General features: G+C 37.3%; 1 protein-coding gene and 1 long non-coding RNA gene across 2 annotated transcripts in view; one reads left to right on the top strand and one right to left on the bottom strand.

Annotated features, from left to right (window-relative positions):
- The window catches only part of LOC307151130, a 45,893-nt gene extending 35,357 nt beyond the window's left edge, over positions 1-10,536 (bottom strand). The window contains exons 1-2 of the long non-coding RNA XR_013819827.1: positions 10,459-10,536; positions 8,394-8,546 (exon numbers count right to left, since the gene is read on the bottom strand). This is a non-coding gene — a long non-coding RNA (uncharacterized lncRNA). The remainder of the gene's footprint in view (positions 1-8,393; positions 8,547-10,458) is intronic.
- avpr1aa (arginine vasopressin receptor 1Aa) overlaps positions 1-13,578 on the top strand; it is a 675,329-nt gene that overhangs the window by 307,559 nt on the left and 354,192 nt on the right. The gene's annotated exons all lie outside the window — the stretch shown is intronic.

Genomic DNA, 13,578 nt, shown 5'->3' with positions numbered 1-13,578 from the left:
GAGAGACAAACGCGATGTCAGCTCGCACTCGCAGTGCCTCGTACATAGTTAAAACAATGATTACAATATCATCATAGTTCATAGACAACATCGCACACACTCCTAAGAACATATAGAATGAACTCACAATTGAACTGACTTTTACTCATTTTCTTCTCTCCTCTCGCGTGCAGGAGACAGACGTAGGCTAATATTCTGCGTATCGTTTCACATGCGGCCAGAGCAGCAATCCTCTTTCCGCTACATTCTCGACCCACCGGTGCTTGCAAAACTTTAGCATGCTCGTGCCACTTTCCTGCCATTTCAATTAAATTTCTGTCAGCACCGACTTCGCCTCAGCAACATCGCAACAAGTGAATCGGAAGTGAACTGAACGTTATGCCGCCCGAAATAAGGACGTTAAGACAACGCGAAATATTTTTTTTATTAAACAGTTTTTGTATTAATCACATATTATGCTGTGTTAAAAAAAAAAAAAAATCCATGACTTTTCCAAAACTTTCTGGGTCTTTTTATTTTTCCAAAACCTTTCCAGGCCTGGAATTTGCATTTTTCAAATTCCATAACTTTTCCAGGTTTTTTCAAAACGTACGAACCCTGGATTACATATAAAAGTGTGAGATAGTAAGGAAATGCAGGTAGTGAAATGAAAACTTTGGAGGTTTATTCTAGACTCATGAATAGATTAACAGGGTTCATACACATTTTAACCAATACTTTTCCATGACTTTTCCATGACTTTTCCAAGACTTTTTGGCACATTTCCATGACGCCTATGTATTCCTGAAAATGTCAGTCGACATTATAAGAATAAAAATTTGTGTTAAAATTTACCCTCAAAATTAATACCGTACATTAGGGGTGCGCAATATTGACAAAAATATGTCTCGATATTTTCAAAATTTTTCTTGATAATAATTAGATGATATTTTACTGATTGTGTTTTTGTACTGGTATCCTGGCCGGTTTAGGCCTGTTGTTGACAGCAGACTCACGAAGATATTCATATTTTTTATATTCTATGCAGTGGTCAGTTCACAGCAGTGACCGAAATCAACATTTTTATTAAGGGGCAAAATTTGCCACATTCATAGAATTTTGCCAAATTCTAACATTCAAATTAAATTATATTAGAATAACACAGTACGAATGTCAAATTAAATCATTGAATTAAAATCCATCCTTGCAGTGCAGAGGTGACACAGAAGTGGCATCAAAACTGGCATTAGCCTACTATATTTATACTTCATTTACAATTGCATAAATAAAGCTATTCAATATTTAAATGATTTATAATTTTAACTTTTTAATTAAAGGATACTTTAAACATTAAACTAAAACCACCAGTAGGTGGCGGCAAGTCACTGTCTTAATAAGCGAGTTATTGGAGTCATTTATTCAACCGATTCGTTCAAACGGCTGATTCATTCAGAAAAACAAGTGATTGTTCATTGAATCGTTAAAATGATTCATTCAAAACGCGGATTTCATTAAATAAATAAATAAATAATCGATGTCTGTTGGACTACAACTTTATTATGAAATTCTCGTCGGCGATATAAAGTGAAAATTGACAATATTGTGTCCAAAAAGTAACTCGCAATGTTAACTTTATTGTTAATTTAACTGTTGTATAAAATAAATAGCACATTTGCAATTGTGCAAAGGAAAACGGCACTCTTGCTCATGTGATATTCTAATATAACAACATAATATGATATAAATATAAGACAAAAACTCATTTGGGGGCATAACTGCACTGACACATCACGCAGTGAAAGCAAGCATGAGAGACAAACGCGATGTCAGCTCGCACTCGCAGTGCCTCGTACATAGTTAAAACAATGATTACAATATCATCATAGTTCATAGACAACATCGCACACACTCCTAAGAACATATAGAATGAACTCACAATTGAACTGACTTTTACTCATTTTCTTCTCTCCTCTCGCGTGCAGGAGACAGACGTAGGCTAATATTCTGCGTATCGTTTCACATGCGGCCAGAGCAGCAATCCTCTTTCCGCTACATTCTCGACCCACCGGTGCTTGCAAAACTTTAGCATGCTCGTGCCACTTTCCTGCCATTTCAATTAAATTTCTGTCAGCACCGACTTCGCCTCAGCAACATCGCAACAAGTGAATCGGAAGTGAACTGAACGTTATGCCGCCCGAAATAAGGACGTTAAGACAACGCGAAATATTTTTTTTATTAAACAGTTTTTGTATTAATCACATATTATGCTGTGTTAAAAAAAAAAAAAAATCCATGACTTTTCCAAAACTTTCTGGGTCTTTTTATTTTTCCAAAACCTTTCCAGGCCTGGAATTTGCATTTTTCAAATTCCATAACTTTTCCAGGTTTTTTCAAAACGTACGAACCCTGGATTAAATTAAAAGTTGCGATATGAGTCATCCCATCATAATGTCTGCTTACCTGTTAAAGTTCACAGCATGTTCAATAGTGACATCTTACAAGCCTGTTTGATCATGTTCTTTAAAAAAAGTGAATACTGACTAAACACCGAACACATTACAAAAAAAAAAAAAAGTTAGTCCTTTGGCTTGACTGTGATTGAATCACCTCATAAGTGAAATACCAAACCGGGTGCAATCGTCAACCGCAAACCAACACTGTGGTCCAAATGTTTTTCCATGACACTGGTAAGAGGGCAAAGGAGGTGACTGTTGGCCCGGTTAGCGCTGAGAAGGAACATGACTGCTTTGAGATTGCTTTACAATCCGTCATAGAATACGCCATCGCTCGTTTGCCGCCACCGAATGTGTTACGGATCATTCCTAAAACTTTACTCGCAGGTGCCAGAGTATTAACTAAGCGCTGCCATGAACGCCACCACACTGCAAAAAACATCATCTTCTTACTTGGTATTTTTGTCTTATTTCCAGTAAAAATATCTAAATGTTCTTAAATCAAGATATTTTACATGAGATATTAAGTCTTGTTTCTGAAAAAGTAATCAAAACTGAGTGAGTTTTGCTGAATAAGAAAAAACATCAGATTTAAAATTAAGTTTTACACATCATTCATGGAATGTTCAAAAGTAACGTTTGCAAAATGGAATGTTCTTGTTATGTTCTTAAAAACAAAACAAAAAAAATTGTTTTAATGTTTTAAAAATCTGGACGTTGTGAATGTTCAGAGAGTGTTCTGAAATAACGTTTCCATAACTCGGATATTTTTTCTTGTTTGAAGCATAATTTTTTTACATAAAACAAGAATTAACTCTTTCCCCGCCATTGACGGAATTTTCCGGCAATCCATGTTTTCACTGTTATCCGGTAGGGGGCGCTATTAGGCATCGTCTGAAAGAGTACAGAATCGATAGAAGTATTGCTGACGCACATGTAAAATAATGCGATCATCAAACATTAAACAGCATATAAATCAAAATTGCCTGAAGGAGTCTGAATTACTGAATGAAATTTTGAAACGACTGTGAAGCTTTGAAGTCTTCGACAAAAACGCAATATTCTCAGCTTTTTTAATTAAACTTTCCCACATTCAAGTGTTGATAAAAAAAAAAAGAATGCATGAAACTAAAATAAAATGTTTTGTTTGTTGTTTTTTGTTTGAAAGCAGAGGCTCTGTTCTTTTTTCTTTTTTTTTTTGGATATATGTGACCCTGGACCACAAAACCAGTCACATGGGTAAAAAAATGTAAATTGAGATTTATACATCAGCCGAGATACAACTATTTGAAAATCTGGAATCTGAAGGTGCAAAAAAAATCAAAACATTGAGAAAATCTCCTTTAAAGTTGTGCATTTATGTTGGCGATTGTGCCGCATTCACTCACAAAAATAAATGTTTTATATATTTACAAAATATCTTCATGGAACATGATCTTTACTTAATATCCTAATGATTTTTGGCATAAAAGATAAAATCGATAATTTTGACCCATACAATGTATTGTTGGCTATTGCCACAAATATACCCGTGCGACTCGTGACTCGTGACTGGTGACGTGATCCAGGGTCACATATTGCATGTGCAGATATTCAACAAAATATTCTAGGGGCCATGAAAGTTTTGTGAAAATGATCAAAAATGGGCAACTTTCCACAAGTGGGAAAGTGTTAATATCAAGTAAATGTATCTCCGTTAAAGAATGTTTAGATATTTGTATAGGAAACCAAGTCAAAAATACCACGTTTTTTTTTCGTTTTTTTTTTGGCAGAGTTCCGTTTTTTTCCCATTCGGATAAGGAGCATCTTCTTTGTGATTCCCGTCATTCATTTTCCCTGTCTATTCTCTAAAGAGTGCAGCGGGAGTCTGTCTTTCTCTCGCCCCTGAAAGAAAGCCCAGAATGGCCAGTGAAGGGAATTCAAAGTCGTTGATAGACTTGTCGGAGACGAGGTCTTTGCATCCTTGTTGACAAAGGTAAGTAATGAGAGTTGGCCGTGAGTCTGGAGGTTTCTTTAAGGATCGGGATGGTGGGGGGGCTCGCTTTGGCTTTTGTTGACCAAGTCAGAGATGCTTCTCACAGGCATCAGAGTGTCAAGATCGGTTACCTCTAACCACCGCCGATTGTTGGCGAGATGGATGGACTCTCTCTTTAGAGCCAAAATGGGAGAGCGTGACCGCACAACGACGGCTTAGCATTCTGGGAGCTGAATTCACTCCGCCAGAGCGCTGTGGGATCCATTGACCTGCGCGCCATTGTTCGACAGGTCACTTCCCTGAAACCGTAACCTCAGGGGCGATTACCATTGGAATGCTCAGGACAGCATTCCTCCTCGACGAGCCCATTGACTGGGATTGGCACTCTGCGCTGGGCTGCCGGAAAATTCCCAACGATTAGCTACCGGTCCATAGAGACAGGGTTGGCCGTCGTGACCTGTGTCAGAGAAACGATTCCCGGGACTTATGGGAAAAGACAAGTCACAGAAGCTGCTATAATGACCCGTCCAGCACGTTGCTAAACCCGGCCTATGAACGTAATCAGACGGGATTATTGCCTGTACAGTCACATTTACATTGCAGAATCTGTATGAAGAGCAGGGACTTAACTAAAAACTAAAACTTTAAATTAAATTAACTTTAAAAATAAAAGTTATCACTGGCTTTTCCGATGCATGCTCTAATACTAAACTGCTAGGGGTGTAACGAAACCCTCATGTCACGATTTGATACATATCACGATACTGAACTCATGATATGATATTATTGCGATACTCCAAGACATATGATAAAAGGTTAACAAAAAATGTACTGTTGATTAAAAAATTGGTTTTACATTGTGTGTGTAAGTGAATAGGTTTGGACTTGGTGCTGGAAACCCAATGCACAAGACAGTAGAGACACCAGAATAACAATATTCATGATTCTGAAGCTGAAAACTTTATTTTAGATGAATATGCTTGCGCTCTATCACTGATTAGATATATTTAAAATAATGAAGTACACTTTTTACTAACATAAGACATTTGGAATTATCAGGACCCACAAATATTCCCCCATTACATTATTATACATTATACTCAACATTATATATAGCAGTTTAATGTAGTACTGACACTAAAACTCTGAAAACTTGAATTTTTTCTCAATTTTAATTTTTGGTGAATTTTTTTTTATTTCTTTTCTCTTCATTTTTATTTTGGGTGAATTATACACAATACATGTTGTCACTATCCACGATACATATTGTTGCATTTTTGTATAGCGATGTATTGTGACACGATATATTGTTACACCCCTATAAACTGCACTGGCTAATACGTTGCATTATGTAATATCTTAATTAGATATTTTAGCTAATTGTGTGCATCACTGAATCTCATCAAAGTCAACAACACATTAAAAACTAAGTTTCTTGATTTAGGTAAACAAAATCTAATGCTATCAACACAAACCAAGTCAGCAGATTTCATAAAAAGGACTTGTTAAGTCTGAAATGCAAATTTGAACAAATGGCTGAAGTATTTATGGAAGCTTGTTTTCCCCACAGAATTTAAAATACAAAAAGGTAATTGCGACAATTTATCTCACAATTCTCACAAAACTTTTTGTCCGATACTCGAGTTTATATCTCGCAATTCTGACTTTATATCTTGCAATTCTGACTTTATATCTCGCAATTCTGACTTTATAACTCGCAATTCTGACTTTATATCTTGCAATTCTGACTTTATATCTTGCAATTCTGACTTTATATCACGCAATTCTGACTTTATATCTCGCAATTCTGACTTTATATCTCGCAATTCTGACTTTATATCTCGCAATTCTGACTTTATAACACGCAATTCTGACTTTATATCTCGCAATTCTGACTTTATATCACGCAATTCTGACTTTATATCTTGCAATTCTGACTTTATAACACGCAATTCTGACTTTATATCTCGCAATTCTGACTTTATATCACGTAATTCTGACTTTATATCTCGCAATTCTGACTTTATATCTCGCAATTCTGACTTTATATCACGCAATTCTGACTTTATATCACGTAATTCTGACTTTATATCTTGCAATTCTGACTTTATATCACGCAATTCTGACTTTATATCTCGCAATTCTGACTTTATATCTCGCAATTCTGACTTTATATCTCGCAATTCTGACTTTATAACACGCAATTCTGACTTTATATCTCGCAATTCTGACTTTATATCACGTAATTCTGACTTTATCTCTCGCAATTCTGACTTTATATCACGCAATTCTGACTTTATATCTCGCAATTCTGACTTTATATCTCGCAATTCTGACTTTATATCTCGCAATTCTGACTTTATCTCTCGCAATTCTGACTTTATATCACGCAATTCTGACTTTATATCACGCAATTCTGACTTTATATCTCGCAATTCTGACTTTATATCTTGCAATTCTGACTTTATAACACGCAATTCTGACTTTATATCACGTAATTCTGACTTTATATCTCGCAATTCTGACTTTATATCTCGCAATTCTGACTTTATATCACGCAATTCTGACTTTATATCACGTAATTCTGACTTTATATCACGTAATTCTGACTTTATATCTCGCAATTCTGACTTTATATCTCGCAATTCTGAGAAATAAAGTCAGAGATTTAAACTTGCAATTGTGAGATAAAAAGTCGCAATTATCTTTAATGTTTTATTCTGTGGTGGAAACAAGCTTCCCTAAGTACTAGATGTTTACTTGAGTAAAGAGTCACAGCAACCACTTCAGAACAAACCAGCACATTGACAGGATTTTCTGATTTGGCAGTGCATCTCAAGTCTTCAATTTATTCATGCACCAAATTGACAATCTGCCACTGATTGACTGTAGATGACAAGAAACTTCAGTTATAGGTCAAGAACATTAGGAACTTCCCACTTACTGTGCACCTGTTTAAAAACGAGCGTCACACTGGTGTTTAATTGCAAGACAAAAAAAGCATCTTAAACTAGTCTAAGGTGGTCCGCCAGTCTGTTTTTCTGGTTTAAGCGGGGGTTTCAGACTGGGAGACCAGGTAAAGCATCTGAAACGAGTCCTGTAAACCACATTAGGCTGGTTTAAGCTGTGTTTTATTTTATTTTTAGCAAGTTGAGTTTTTAACCAACAAGCAGTCATCAATTGTAGCTATAGGTACAATAATTAAATGCCAAACCATGTTTGAAATAAATAAATGTATGTAAAAAAAAAAAAAACTTTGGGAAGAGTCCATTTTATCATTTTGAAAACATTATGCGAACATTAACATTGTCTGTCTGAATACTCAATTCTGATTGGCTGGAAGGTGTGCAATAAAATCGTTTAATGCACAGCTATATCCGTGGATTATAATCTCTTTAGTTCTCTTTTCAAAACATTATTCAAGGCGAACGAACATTCTATTAACGTTACTGGAGGAACGTTTGTTTAACTTTGAGAGAACCTTGGCAGAACGTTCCCTGTTAAGCTTTTGTTTGAGTTAATTCTGCAGGTTTAAGTGGTACTTCCATCAATTACAGATTATATTATATAAACAACGATTGAAATATATGAAAAAACTCTCTTACAAGGGTTTTAACAGCCTCTTGAATCACTTGTGCTTTATAAACTGAACATTTCAATACATTTAATCAGTGTCACATCAAACATCACAGCGGTCCTGCTAATGTTTAGATATCTGAACAAAGCGGCCGGTCCGGGTGGGAAAAGTTTGCTGTGTGTAAAGCTTCAAACGTTCGGGATCGTGTTGGCACGGTTCACAGTGCTTTTTCTCTGGCATGAAGCCTGTAATCTAGAAGATTTATGTCACTCACCGCCCCTGTGCTTAACAACCTTTCTAATATTCCAGGACATAAAAATGTAATTGCCCCACATATCAGAGTTACAGAAGATATTGGTGTACTTGTTTCTGACCAGAAACACAAATTGGTTTCTATGGAGACGCTCACCACTTATACAATTTGCAAACCAACTCACGGCTCTGGTTTGGCTTTTGCACGCGGGAGGAATCGTCTGACTGCTAGTTTGGCATCTGGTCCGAATTGTGGAATCCACATGTCGTGTTTGGGCTCACATGATCATCTCGCAGGATTTGGATGCACCTGGGTAAAGAGAACAAAACACAGTCAAGGGCTTTTCCTTCTGTCAGGCCACTAATGCAGTGTGTGTGTGTGTGTGTGTGTGTGTGTGTGTGTGTGTGTGTGAGTGAGTGAGTGAGTTTGTGAGAGACAGAGAGTGTGTGAGTGAGTGAGTGAGTGAGTGAGTTAGAGACAGAGTGTGTGTGTGTGTGTGAGTGAGTGAGTTTGTGAGAGACAGAGTGAGTGAGTGTGTGTGTGTGTGTGTGTGTGTGTGTGTGTGTGTGAGTGAGTGAGTTTGTGAGAGACAGAGTGAGCGAGTGTGTGTGAGAGACTGTGTGTGAGACAGAGTGTGTGTGTGTGTGTGTGTGTGTGTGTGTGTGTGTGTGTGTGTGAGAGTGAGTGTGTGTGAGTTTGTAAGACAGAGTGTGTGTGTGTGTGTGTGTGTGTGTGAGAGAGACAGTGTGTGTTTGTGTGTGTGTGTGTGTGTGTGTGTGTGTGTGTGAGAGAGTGAGTTTGTGAGAGACAGAGTGAGTGAGTGTGTGTGTGAGTTTGTGAGAGACAGAGTGTGTCTGTGTGTGTGTGTGTGTGTGTGAGTTTGTGAGAGACAGAGTGTGTCTGTGAGAGTTTGTGAGAGACAGTGTGTGTGTGTGTGTGTGTGTGTGTGTGTGTGTGTGTGTGTGTGAGAGAGAGACAGTGTGAGCGAGTGTGTGTGAGAGGTTTTGTGTGTGAGACACAGAGTGTGTGTGTGTGTGTGTGTGAGTGAGTGAGTGAGTGAGTGAGTGAGTGAGTGAGTGAGTGAGTGAGTAAGACAGAGTGTGTGTGTGTGTGTGTGTGTGTGTGTGTGTGTGTGTGTGAGAGAGAGACAGAATGTGAGTGAGTGTTTGTGTGTGAGACTGTGAGAGTGTTTGTGTTTGAGACAAGGTGTGTTTGTTTGTGAGTGTGTGTGAGAATGTGTGTGTGTGTAATTTGGTGTCTTTTTAAAGAAGACACTTGGCAGATTATTGCTGAAGTGTATTGCCTTTAACAAGTTTTGTACCATTTCGTTGAAGTAACATAATAAAAAAAAAACCCGTAATTTATTTAGTAATTTAAAATGACCGAACAGCGCCAGATGGTTAATCTATTTATTTATTTAAAACATCAACATCAGCATAGTTCACAAAAAAAAAAAAGAGAGAAAATAAAATATTTACATTCAAAGGCATAAAACTATTCATAAATGAGCAGCAAATCATTATGAACATGGCAGGAGGCAAGTAGTTCTGTCAACAGACCCAAAACTCTTTCACAGGCCCTCGGGCCAAACCTACTGTTGAGCCCTGGTGTGTTTTTCTGGTCTTTTCATGCCCCTGTCATCAGAACAGATGCTTGCTGGGTTTCAGTCATGTCTCATTGTGGGTTCAGAGAGAGCAGTGTGTGTGTGTGTGTGTGTGTGTGTGTGTGTGTGTGTGTGTGTGTGTGTGTGTGTGTGTGTAGCTACGTCTGACTTGACTTGATGTATCTGTCAGATGCTAACACAGCTTCTCGTTCATTCCCCACCGTCTGACAGATGTCACTAATTTACTCATCCTGGATCAGATTAAGAAAGAAACATCACTCCAGGCCTCCGTTTCAATGGCGTCTCAGAAAACTGACTTGTTGAAATCAGTTCCAAATCAGATACTTTATGATATTATTCAGCCCAAGACACAGCCAAGCTGGGACTCAGTACGTATATTTCTTCTAAGGCACTTTCCTGGACTTTTAGAAAACAAACTGCATTTAAACACACTTTTCATGCTCTCTTTTTTTACTCTGAATCATAATTTCAAATCACGTTTGTTGACATTTCTAGTCTACAAAATGGCTGACTCCTTATGCTAATGCTAACTTCATAGCTATTCTTTTAACTATTTTCACACTTGTTTTCATAATTTTGCAAAAAACAGATACTTACCTTTATGTTTCTTTGTGTAAGTTATGTCGCATTTGTCCCCTCAAGCTCTTCACTGACATCTCCTTGGTAAACAGGCACTTTTGAGGGAGTTATCTGGGTATTTGTATAAAATAGGTAAGTCATTGTCAGAGAATAAATACTGAAATGGTTATAGCGCACGAAACACCTTATTTTATATTATATTTTTATAAAATACAATGACGTGTTTTATCAGTAATATTTCATATTTTCACATACATTTTTAAAAATAGATATATTTTGATTTTGGTTTTCAGAATTTCGATTTTGAAAGTCATACTTAATATTTCACATGCTCGATATTCTTGATGCTGCTCTGCCGTTAGAATGACGAAACGTTTTAAAAGTTCAATTTTACCGCTCGCCAATGTCAAAATGTTGGAAATGGCCAATCAAATCAAAGAAGGCGGGGCTTTACTGTTCACACGCAGAAGGCGAACATGATGAGCGTAACGTACGTAACGCTCTCTTTTGAACGGTTTAAGCGTGTGTGAGGTAAGAATAAGATGTAACTTAACATTTAAAGCTGTTTTAAGATAGAAATGTTAAACGACCAACAGAAACTTCTCGACTTTGTCAAATTTTACCGTTTTGAATTGAAAGTATAGACTAGGCTACCATTTACGTGATTCATGTCATTCATAACTGAGTGATGACTGATGATACAAACATAAACCGATGTTTTCGGCATGTCTGTTTGTTTAAATATTTAATTCCTTTAAATAAAAAGGACCAGCCCAGCTAACAAATAAATGTTCCAAGAACATGTAGCTAACGTTTCAATTAGGTTTTTGAAAGTTTTCAAAGATTTTTTTTTTCTATGCTAACTTTATACGAAACGTTTCATTTTATCATTTTGCAAACATTATGGGAAAGTTACTTTTGAATGTTCTGAACATTATAAAACATTAGATGACTGAACTATACGTTTCATGAACAATGTATAAATAATGTTTTTTGTGCTAAAGTTTTGAGAACATTAATAAAGACATAACTCTGACACTATTAAAGGGTTGGTTCACCCAAAAATGAAAATTATCCCATAATTTACTCACCCTCAAGCCATGCTTGGTGTTTTTAACTTTCTTCTTTTAGCCAAACACAATATGAGTTGCATTAAAAAATATCCTGGCTCTTCCGAGCTTTATAATGTGAGTGAATGGGGCCCAAAAAAGTGCATCCATCCATCATAAAAGTAATCCATACGACTCAAGGGGTTCTGAAGCAAAGCCATGTGTTTTTGTAAGGAAAATATCCATATTTATAACTTTAGAAAGTATAATCACTGGCTTCCGGTAACGGACGTAAGCGAGTCTAGTTCCGGCGGAAGTGACCTTTGACCCGACGCATGATGTATGATGTAGCGTAAGCTTAGCTGAGAGTAGATGCCTCTCGCGGTTCAAACAAATAGGGCTGGGGCAACAAACACATTTCTCTTTAAAAATTCTCGTTTTAGACTTCTAATACTTGACCAGTGTTTTGCTCTATCCTCTGTGCTTCCGCGTTCATCAATACGTCATGCGTCGGGTCAGAGGTCACTCTTCCGCCGGAACCCGACTCGCGTTCAGCTGTTACCAGAAGCCAGTGATTATAGTTTCTAAAGTTATAAATATGGATATTTTTCTTACAAAAACGCATGGCTTCGCTTCAGAAGGCCTTTATTAACCCCTGTAGTCGTATGGATTACTTTTATGATGGATGGATGCACTTTTTTGGGCCCCATTCACTCCCATTATAAAGCTTTGAAGAGCCAGAATATTTTTTTTTAAATATAACTTGAATTGTGTTCGGCTGAAAGAAGAAAGTCATATACACCTATGGGCTAAGGGTGAGTAAATTATGGGATAAAATAAATTTATAGTTAAAACTATCCTTTTAACGTTACTGGAAGAATGTTTGTTCATAACTTTGAGAGAACCTATCCAGAACGTTCCCCGTTAGCTGGGTGTGTACAGCAGGGCCACGTGCTTTTACACCATCGGCCGATGAAATGTGAAGATGTGGCGAGCAGCTGCTTCTGGCTAAAAATGTATTTTACAGCTTCTGCGGGACCCAGTATGTGTCTTCCCCTAATGCATTCATCTATTCATGGATTTTATGACAATGAGACTCCATAAAGCACCGAAATATCAGGCTCAGAGTTTACTTTGGACCAGTGAAACAGAAAAGATAATTATAAGAAATTATAATTAGACATTTACTCTGCTTTTTATCAGCTTGCAGGGCAAATGACAGGACATGTCTGATTCATGGCGAAAGGTCATGATCTATCAAAGGCAATCGTGGGAGATAATTTTAGTTTTATGTCGGTACTTTACCTTACATCTTCAGGGTAGTTTGGGTTTCTTACTTTGTTCTTCTTTGATCAAACCCCAAACATCTTGGAAGTTTAACCTGCAAGATGCTGAAACAGGTGAAAAAATCCCACAGATGCACATTGAAGGAGAACCAACCCGCGTGTCTCCATCTGTAACAAATCCGCATCTTTAAAATCTTCACAAAATTATGTTCCTTCCCATTTGCCAAAATATTTTCTCCGTGTTTTTTTTTTTCTTCTATTTTTTGTCTCGACAACAGCTTGCGTGCTGTGTGAGCTAACCAAGATGTTGAAAATGCAAATATGTTCCAAATGTCTGGGGATTTTGTCTATGAAGTATCGAGTTTTGTGGTCTCAGCTGCGCCACACATTGATGTTTTATCAATGACATTGGGATCGTGGCATTCGTGGGCCTGAATGAGTCGAGACGCACGGCCTCGTGTGTTTCCAGCTTTAATGAGGAGATGTTTGGACATGACTATCCGTGTTTGAAGTCGGCTTATAATGGCGCCCTGTTGTTTGAAAACAAAGCGCCTGTAAGTCAAACAACAGTCGAGTATTGCGCTGTAAATTATTGCTTTGTAAACCCATGGTAACTATTTGTGTGCAAACAGCTTTACAAACATTACAAATCAGAAGCCGGTGGTCAGACTTAAAACAGATTTCTCTTCAAAGACGTGTTTGCGTGTGCATTTAAAGCTGAGAAAATGTCATTCTTTATACTGAGAAACATGATTATGAGTTATATGAGCAGATGCTGGACTCTTACAGCAACCCAGTTTACA

The sequence above is a fragment of the Squalius cephalus genome, assembly GCF_949319135.1.
Source record: "Squalius cephalus genome assembly, chromosome: 23".
Taxonomy (NCBI): domain Eukaryota; kingdom Metazoa; phylum Chordata; class Actinopteri; order Cypriniformes; family Leuciscidae; genus Squalius; species Squalius cephalus.
The sequence above is the reverse complement of the archived record's forward strand: the minus strand, read 5'-3'. Positions and strand labels throughout refer to the sequence as shown.